The sequence below is a fragment of the Rhineura floridana genome, chromosome 2 (genome assembly GCF_030035675.1).
Source record: "Rhineura floridana isolate rRhiFlo1 chromosome 2, rRhiFlo1.hap2, whole genome shotgun sequence".
NCBI lineage: Eukaryota > Metazoa > Chordata > Lepidosauria > Squamata > Rhineuridae > Rhineura > Rhineura floridana.
In genome coordinates, this window is record NC_084481.1 from 162,733,127 (window position 1) to 162,739,880 (window position 6,754).

Below are 6,754 nucleotides of genomic sequence, written 5' to 3' on the forward strand. Positions count from 1 at the left end.
TGCAACCTAAGCACACGTACACCAAAGCATTCCCCGAAGCATCATGCCAAAGTCAAGTTTGTGGTGACTCCACCACGTAACCGCAATGTCTAAAAATGGCTATGTGAAATAGCCATTAGAATGAAGACGAAGCCAGCAGGACAATCTTGGTCCTCCCGAAGCCCTCCTTCAACTGTCTCTTTCCCTTCATGTTTCATAAGAGTGCTGTGAGATTACAACAGCCCTACAATATAGCTATGCCAGACGAAATAAGAACCACATTCTCATGCTTCTGATTAGTTAGAGAAGAAAGGTCTTGGCAGGTTAGGACATATGTGTGTTTTCAGAATCAGTTTGCCAATAAACCAGGGGAGGCAGGGGACACTTCAGAACCATTAACTCAAATAAGTAATATTGGCTCCTGCATTAAGTTTGCCAACTGATCCTTAGCATTTAAAAAAGAAAAGAACAAAGTACGTCGCCTGTATATACTTCCCCCTATTTCTACCTAAGACAACGTTATACTTCAGAAGAATAGCATCAGATCTACAAGTGTTCCTTATTTTGAGCTGGATAAAGCCCTTATTAGAAAAAGGTCACTCTAGGCTTGGGGGCTGTTTGGCACCAGCCTGCCCTTCCTCCGACAATATTTGGGAAGAGGAAGAATGGGCTTAGTAGGCCCAAAGTGTCAGGAACGGGAAGAGCAAAGCGAGCCCCTTCCGGAGGAACAGATACGATCCCAAGCGGCCCCCTTCCTTACCTATTACTACAAAGTAAAGTGCCCTTCTTGCCCTATTTGCGAAAGTGGATGGCGCAGGAGCTATATTTGAAAACCGAGGTAAATAAGATCTCAGCAGTAGTGGATGGAGCCCAACAGCTGCGTAAGATAAATGGCACAGCAGGCGTTAAGAAGGAAAAGGCGCTCCGTGCAATTACGTTGGAGGGGGGGGGACTGCCTGCCAGGGGTTCCTTTGCTTTCATTTCGAAATCGGTGCCTTGCCAAAACCCTGGCTGGAAATTCTTTTTCTTGAACTACAGCCATTCCTCCTCTACCCAAACAATCCCTCCTCTGCTATTAAGATATTCATAGATGTTCTGTGGCGATCTCATTGTTACTCTCCTTGTCAAACAAATAAATATGCAAGCAGGCGTTTGTGGGGCCTTTTCAGGCGCTTTTGCCCAAACTGCACATTCCCCGCTCACCCGCGGCTCCAGACCACAACAAGCCGCGCTCGGTCTGTTCCTACACCGGGGAACAAGGCGTTTGGGGAACAGAAAACGACATTTATTGCCACTGCGCTAAAGGCATCTATTCGGCCTATTGCTCCGGCCCTCCCCCCAAATCCTCTTCCCTCCCTTCCTGTAGTAATCCACCTCTGTTGCCTTTCCCTCCCCTCCTGCGTCTCTTCCAAAGGGCTATCAGCAAGTTCGACAAGAATGAAGCAATCCCGGGTTCTGGCTGTGAAACAGCTCCCTCCACGTTTTCCTGCTGAGTTATTGCCGGCTTGTTATGTTAAAATTTCACCCCCACCTCCTGATCCCCTGTGTAAAACCCGCTACGGGGGGTGGGGGTGGAGGGGGAGTTTCAGAGCAGCCGCAAACACAAGCAGGGGGCAACCTCATAACCCCCTACAATGCACCTTCCGATGGAGCACAAGCCCAAAGCGGCTTCCCTCCTCCCCTGCCGTTCCCTCTAGCTCCTTCAAATGGTCTGCGTGCAGAGCTAGGATGCGAGGTTGCAGCACGCGGCTTAGCTCGATATGTATGTGTGCAGGGCAACAAGCACGCGGACCGCCTCACACGCAGGCAAGCTACCGCTCCGTCCAGGCAGGAAAACAGTCCTCATGTCTACATTTGTAACATCTGATCCAGCAGTTTCCTGACGGACGAATTGGCTTTGCCAAACCATTCCATCTCTTCTTCCCACCCCACCCCCGCAAAAGGGACTACATAGGGCGGCATTCGAATGCAATAGCTAAACCATCACTTCCCGGCTACAAACCATAAACCTTGTACATTTTGTTTACATGGAAGTGAGAATGAATATCACTTACCTTTCTGATTCTTTGCTGCGCGCGCGGGGGGGTCCTCCTTACTCTCCAGTTACAGATCCTTCCGGTTCTTTAAAGCGATCTCTTTGCATTTCGTGCTCAGTCGTTCAGGACAGGAGGGAGGCGGCGGCGGGGGGTGGGTGGGAACCTCTTTGGCATGTCAATCCAACTTGCTGGAAAGCCGAGATTCTCTTTTGCCGCTGCCAACGGCGAAGTGCGTTTAGAAGTGGGGGGGGGAGGGTGCCAATGGTGCTAATTCTGCCAGCCCCGCTTATCAGTCGTGTGCGGAGTAATTGGGAGGGGGAAGGGAGGAAGAGTGAAGATGATGAAGATAAGGTGGATGAGGAAGAGGTAGAAGGGCGGGGGCGTGGAGAGGGAAATGACGGTTGCAACACCCCCACCCCCAAATTGCAAGAGCACAGGATGGGCTTCTCGGGTCTCTCTCACACCATCACTGGCTCAGCTGAGCGACTTTCCGGCATCACAGAGCAAGCAGGCAACCCTCAGAGCCTGGCTGGGGTCTGTGTGAGAGGCCAGACACAGCCAGCCTTGTGCACAACCGCAGCAGAGGAGCCAAATCAAAAAGCCAATCTCCAAGGCTCTCCAAACTCCACGTCACCCTATCAGCTGGGAGCAAGAACTGCAACCGAATTACAAGCCGTGCATATTTATCCCTCGCACGGGGGGGGGGAGGATTTTGCCGGCTGTGGACTTTGAAGCAAATCGCAACGCAGGAAACCACAGGCAAGCCCCACGCAGAATAAATACATGAATGGGCCGCCTCTCTGACTGACAGACAGCTGGAGAGCCGGCGGGCAGAGATCTCCCCCGTGCCTTCCATCTAGCCCAGTGGCTTTGACTTTGCGCTTTCGAGGGCGGGGAGCAAACGAAGAGTGGAGACCAGACCTACATCAGACCCTCCTTGGACTTTTAAAACCAAAACAAAGCAAAACTCCAAGCTAACCCAAATCTTTTTGCTCCGTTTGAAGTATCTGCTAAAGACATCTGAGAGACATTAAATATAGCCCCGTTGGCTTTTGTGCCTTGGGATTCATTGGGAAGGAGCCTGCGCTATTGGTGGTGGTGGGGCGGTGGCGGAGAGGATCCACCCAGTCGTCTGTCTTAACCAAAGTCAAATAACTACTGGGAGGCAGCAGGAGCCATTTGGAAGCTAAAAATATGACCTGCTGCTTCACAAATTGCTGTTTGACTTCAGTGACAAATGACAAGGCTCCCAATTGTGGGTTCCATCCTCAGCCCGGAGGAGAATGACAGCTTTTGAGTTTTGCAAGTGAGGCCATGTACAGATCTTTCCCTGACTGTCATTGCCTTTATATTTGTCAGGAGCAAGCATGGGTAAGCATGCCTGAAGGGTCTGCCACTTGCCAGGGCTTTCCCTTTTTTAAAGGTTACATTATAAAAGCTCTAGAGCCATTGGGATATTCTCCAGCCCCAGCCCTATAGAAATGAATGGGAGCTGTGCAAGAATGCCGCCATTTTAGTTTGTGCTGGTTTGCCTGCTTAATTTTGAAATGAAGAAGCGCGTCCATTTCACGCCACTTATTTTTGTAAACAGCACAGCGCTAGGTGTGTTCAATAATTCTCAGCAAGAGCAGAAAGTAGGTTGAGGCAGAAGCAGGACTCCAGATGCTTTTGCAGCTGACAATATGTGAAAACAGACACAGTTATTTGAGGTACACAGATGTTTCATTTCAACTCATCTCCGCAACCAAGTACATCGGTGCGTGTCAAATAGCTACATGGATTTCTCTTCCCTTCTTTTCTCCCATCTCCAATAGACGCAGAACTTGCTTTGAAACTTACCATATTCCCTTGGGCTTGATGTTCCTGTGAACTGATTTCCCAACTCTGATCTTTCATGTGTACAGAAATCTGAGGTTCTGAAACGCAAAAGAAAGCATTTTTTTAAATGTTCCATAAAGTAGAGTCAGTTAAACCAGCACTATAATTAGAAGCTAAAATGATGAAACTGAGGTTCTCATATTTTGGACATATCATGAGAAGACATGATTCACTAGAAAAGGCAATAATCCTGGGAAAAGCAAAAGGGGGTAGAAAAAGAGGAAGGCCAAACAAGAGATGGATTGATTCCATGAAGGAAGCCACAGACCTGAACTTACAAGATCTGAGCAGGGTGGTTCATGACAGATGCTCTTGGAGGTCGCTGATTCATAGGGTCGTCATAAGTCATGATTGACTTGAAGGCACATAACAACAAATTGTTGACAGTCTTTACTCTGACCAAGCCTAAGTGAATGCTTCTTTGCTGTGCAGTGTTATGACCTCCTCAGATTGCTGAAGGGTGCCCTCTTAACTATATTGTCCATGTGCCAAATTTAGGAACTGAAAGTTTATCATTCCAGCACCCCACAATATCTTTCCTTGAAAACCCATGAAAGTTCCAGCCTGAGCACCTTTGAAAATCTTTTAAACTGAACTTGATTTTGTTGGCTGGAGTGCCATCAATGTACATAGCCCATTACAGGGAATAAGAGGATAGGTCCCTGCCCTGAGGGGCTTACCATCTATAATTTGACAAAGAACAATAACAGAGGAAGGGGAGAGCAGTGGGGGATGGTGGCTTCACATCAGTGGGGCAGTGGAATCCGCTGTGGGTTTTAGTCTGAACTTTCAAGGAGATGGCCAAAGTGCTGAACCTGTTGTGGGAATAGGTTTCAGCACCTTGGACAACTCCTTGAAAGTTTGGACTGAAACCCAGAGCGAATTCATAAAATCATGGAGTGGGAAGGGGTCTATGAGGCCATCAAGTCCAACCTTCCTCTCAATGCAGGAACCCAACTTATTTATTTATTTATTAGATTTATTAGTCGCCCATCTGGCTGGTTGTCCAGCCACTCTGGGTGACGTACAGAATAGAAACATACAAATACATCAAAACATTAAAATCTCAACAATATAATAAACCTAACCCACCCCAAAAGCCTGTCTGAAGAGCCAGGTCTTCAAGGCCCAGCAGAAGCTCATCATAGCGGGGGCGTGACAGAGATCGTTTGGGAGGGAATTCCACAGAGTGAGAGCCACAATAGAAAAAGCCCTCTCCCTAGTCCTCACCAGTCTTTAACTGGTGGGATAGAGAGGAGGCCTTTTGAGGCTGATCTTGTTGCACGGCATCCTTGATGAGGCTGGAGCCACTCTTTCAGATAAACTGGGCTAAGACCATATAGGGTTTTAAAGGTCAAAACCAACACCTTGAATTGGGCCCAGAAAATAACTTAAAGCATACCCGACAGGTGGCTGTCCAACTTGAATGCTGCCAGTGTGAGAGAGCCCATCACCTAATTGATTCCACTGCATGCAAAATGTGTATATTAGGAGAAATGCATGCTAGAATGCTGATGAAATTTCATGAGGACTTAAAAAAAAACCCACCTCAAAATGCAAATTGATTTGGAACTCTGGAGACCTGAACTTAAAATTGGAAAAATGGGAAATGGAGAGAAATCAAAATCCCTGACAGATTTCTTTATCCTTAGTTGATGTTTTAGACTACCTTGTGCCTTTTATGATTGTATACTGTATTTTATTATGTTTGCTGTAAGTCGCCTAGAGTGTCCGTTAATTCGGACAGATAGGCGACTAACAAATAATTTTTTTATTATTATTACTGTTATTAGTGGAATACCATTCATTTGGGAACTCCATGTGCACATCTGAGACTTTGGCTTCATATGTTTTTTATTTTTGCTTTTAATTAGGAAGTTGAATTGGAAATATGATTGATAATATCAGCACTTTACCACACATTCCTAGTTCTTCATGCTCTGGAAAGAGTTAGAGTAGGAATAGAGAAAAGGGACAAGAGGGACTAACTTCAGTTAAACTCAGTGAACATGGTGAGGGGGTTTGAGAGTGTCGAAGAAGCTGAGAGCAATGCTGTCAGGAATCTAGACCGAGAGACTAGACTCCCAGCAGGGGCACCCAAGGTGGAATAGTCAAACCTGAGACACCAGACTAAGATGCATCCAGACTCAGAGGAAGGCAATGGTAAACCACCTCTGAATACCTCTTACCATGAAAACCCTATGAACAGAGTATCTAAAATGCAACACAAGATAGTGCTGGAAGATGAGACCCCCCAGGTCAGATGGCACTCGGCAAGCTACTGGGGAAGAACAACAGACAAGTACGAGTAGCTCTGTGACTAAGGATGCCACTGGGTCAAAGCTGAATGGAAGCCCAGAGGCTGATGTGCACAGATGTGAAAGGAGAGTCCAGAATTGTACAATGTACACAATAGGAACATGGAATGTGAGAAGCATGAACCAGGGAAAGTTAGAAATTGTCAAGCAAGAAATAGAACCCATCAACATTATAATACTTGGTGTGAATGAATTAAAATGGATAGGATTGGGACATTTTCAATCAGGCAACTACAAAATATTTTATGCAGGAAATGAGAAATTAAGAAATTAAGAAGGGGTTGCTTTAATACTGAGAAGTGATGTAGCAAAAGCAATTAGGAACTATAATGCAAGGTCTGAGTGCGTGGTATCAATGAGATTAAACGGGAAACCTATTAACATAACAATCATCCAAGTCTACACTCCAACCGCAAACACAGAAGTAGAGGAATTGGAGAGATTTTATGCAGAATTACAGGAAGAAATTGATCACACACCAAAAGAAGATGTGCTGATAATCATGGGGGACTGGAATGCAAAAATAAGGAACAGAAAAGAACT

At 46.3% G+C, this 6,754-nt stretch overlaps 1 protein-coding gene across 3 annotated transcripts in view; it reads right to left on the reverse strand.

The window, feature by feature from the left end:
• Positions 1–2,565, reverse strand: part of SLC8A3 (solute carrier family 8 member A3) — a 214,186-nt gene extending 211,621 nt beyond the window's left edge. For all 3 annotated transcript variants that reach the window (XM_061611157.1, XM_061611158.1, XM_061611156.1), the window contains exon 1: positions 2,034–2,565. The gene's annotated coding sequence lies outside the window, so the exon portion shown is untranslated. The remainder of the gene's footprint in view (positions 1–2,033) is intronic.
• Between the last annotated feature and the right edge of the window lie 4,189 nt (positions 2,566–6,754).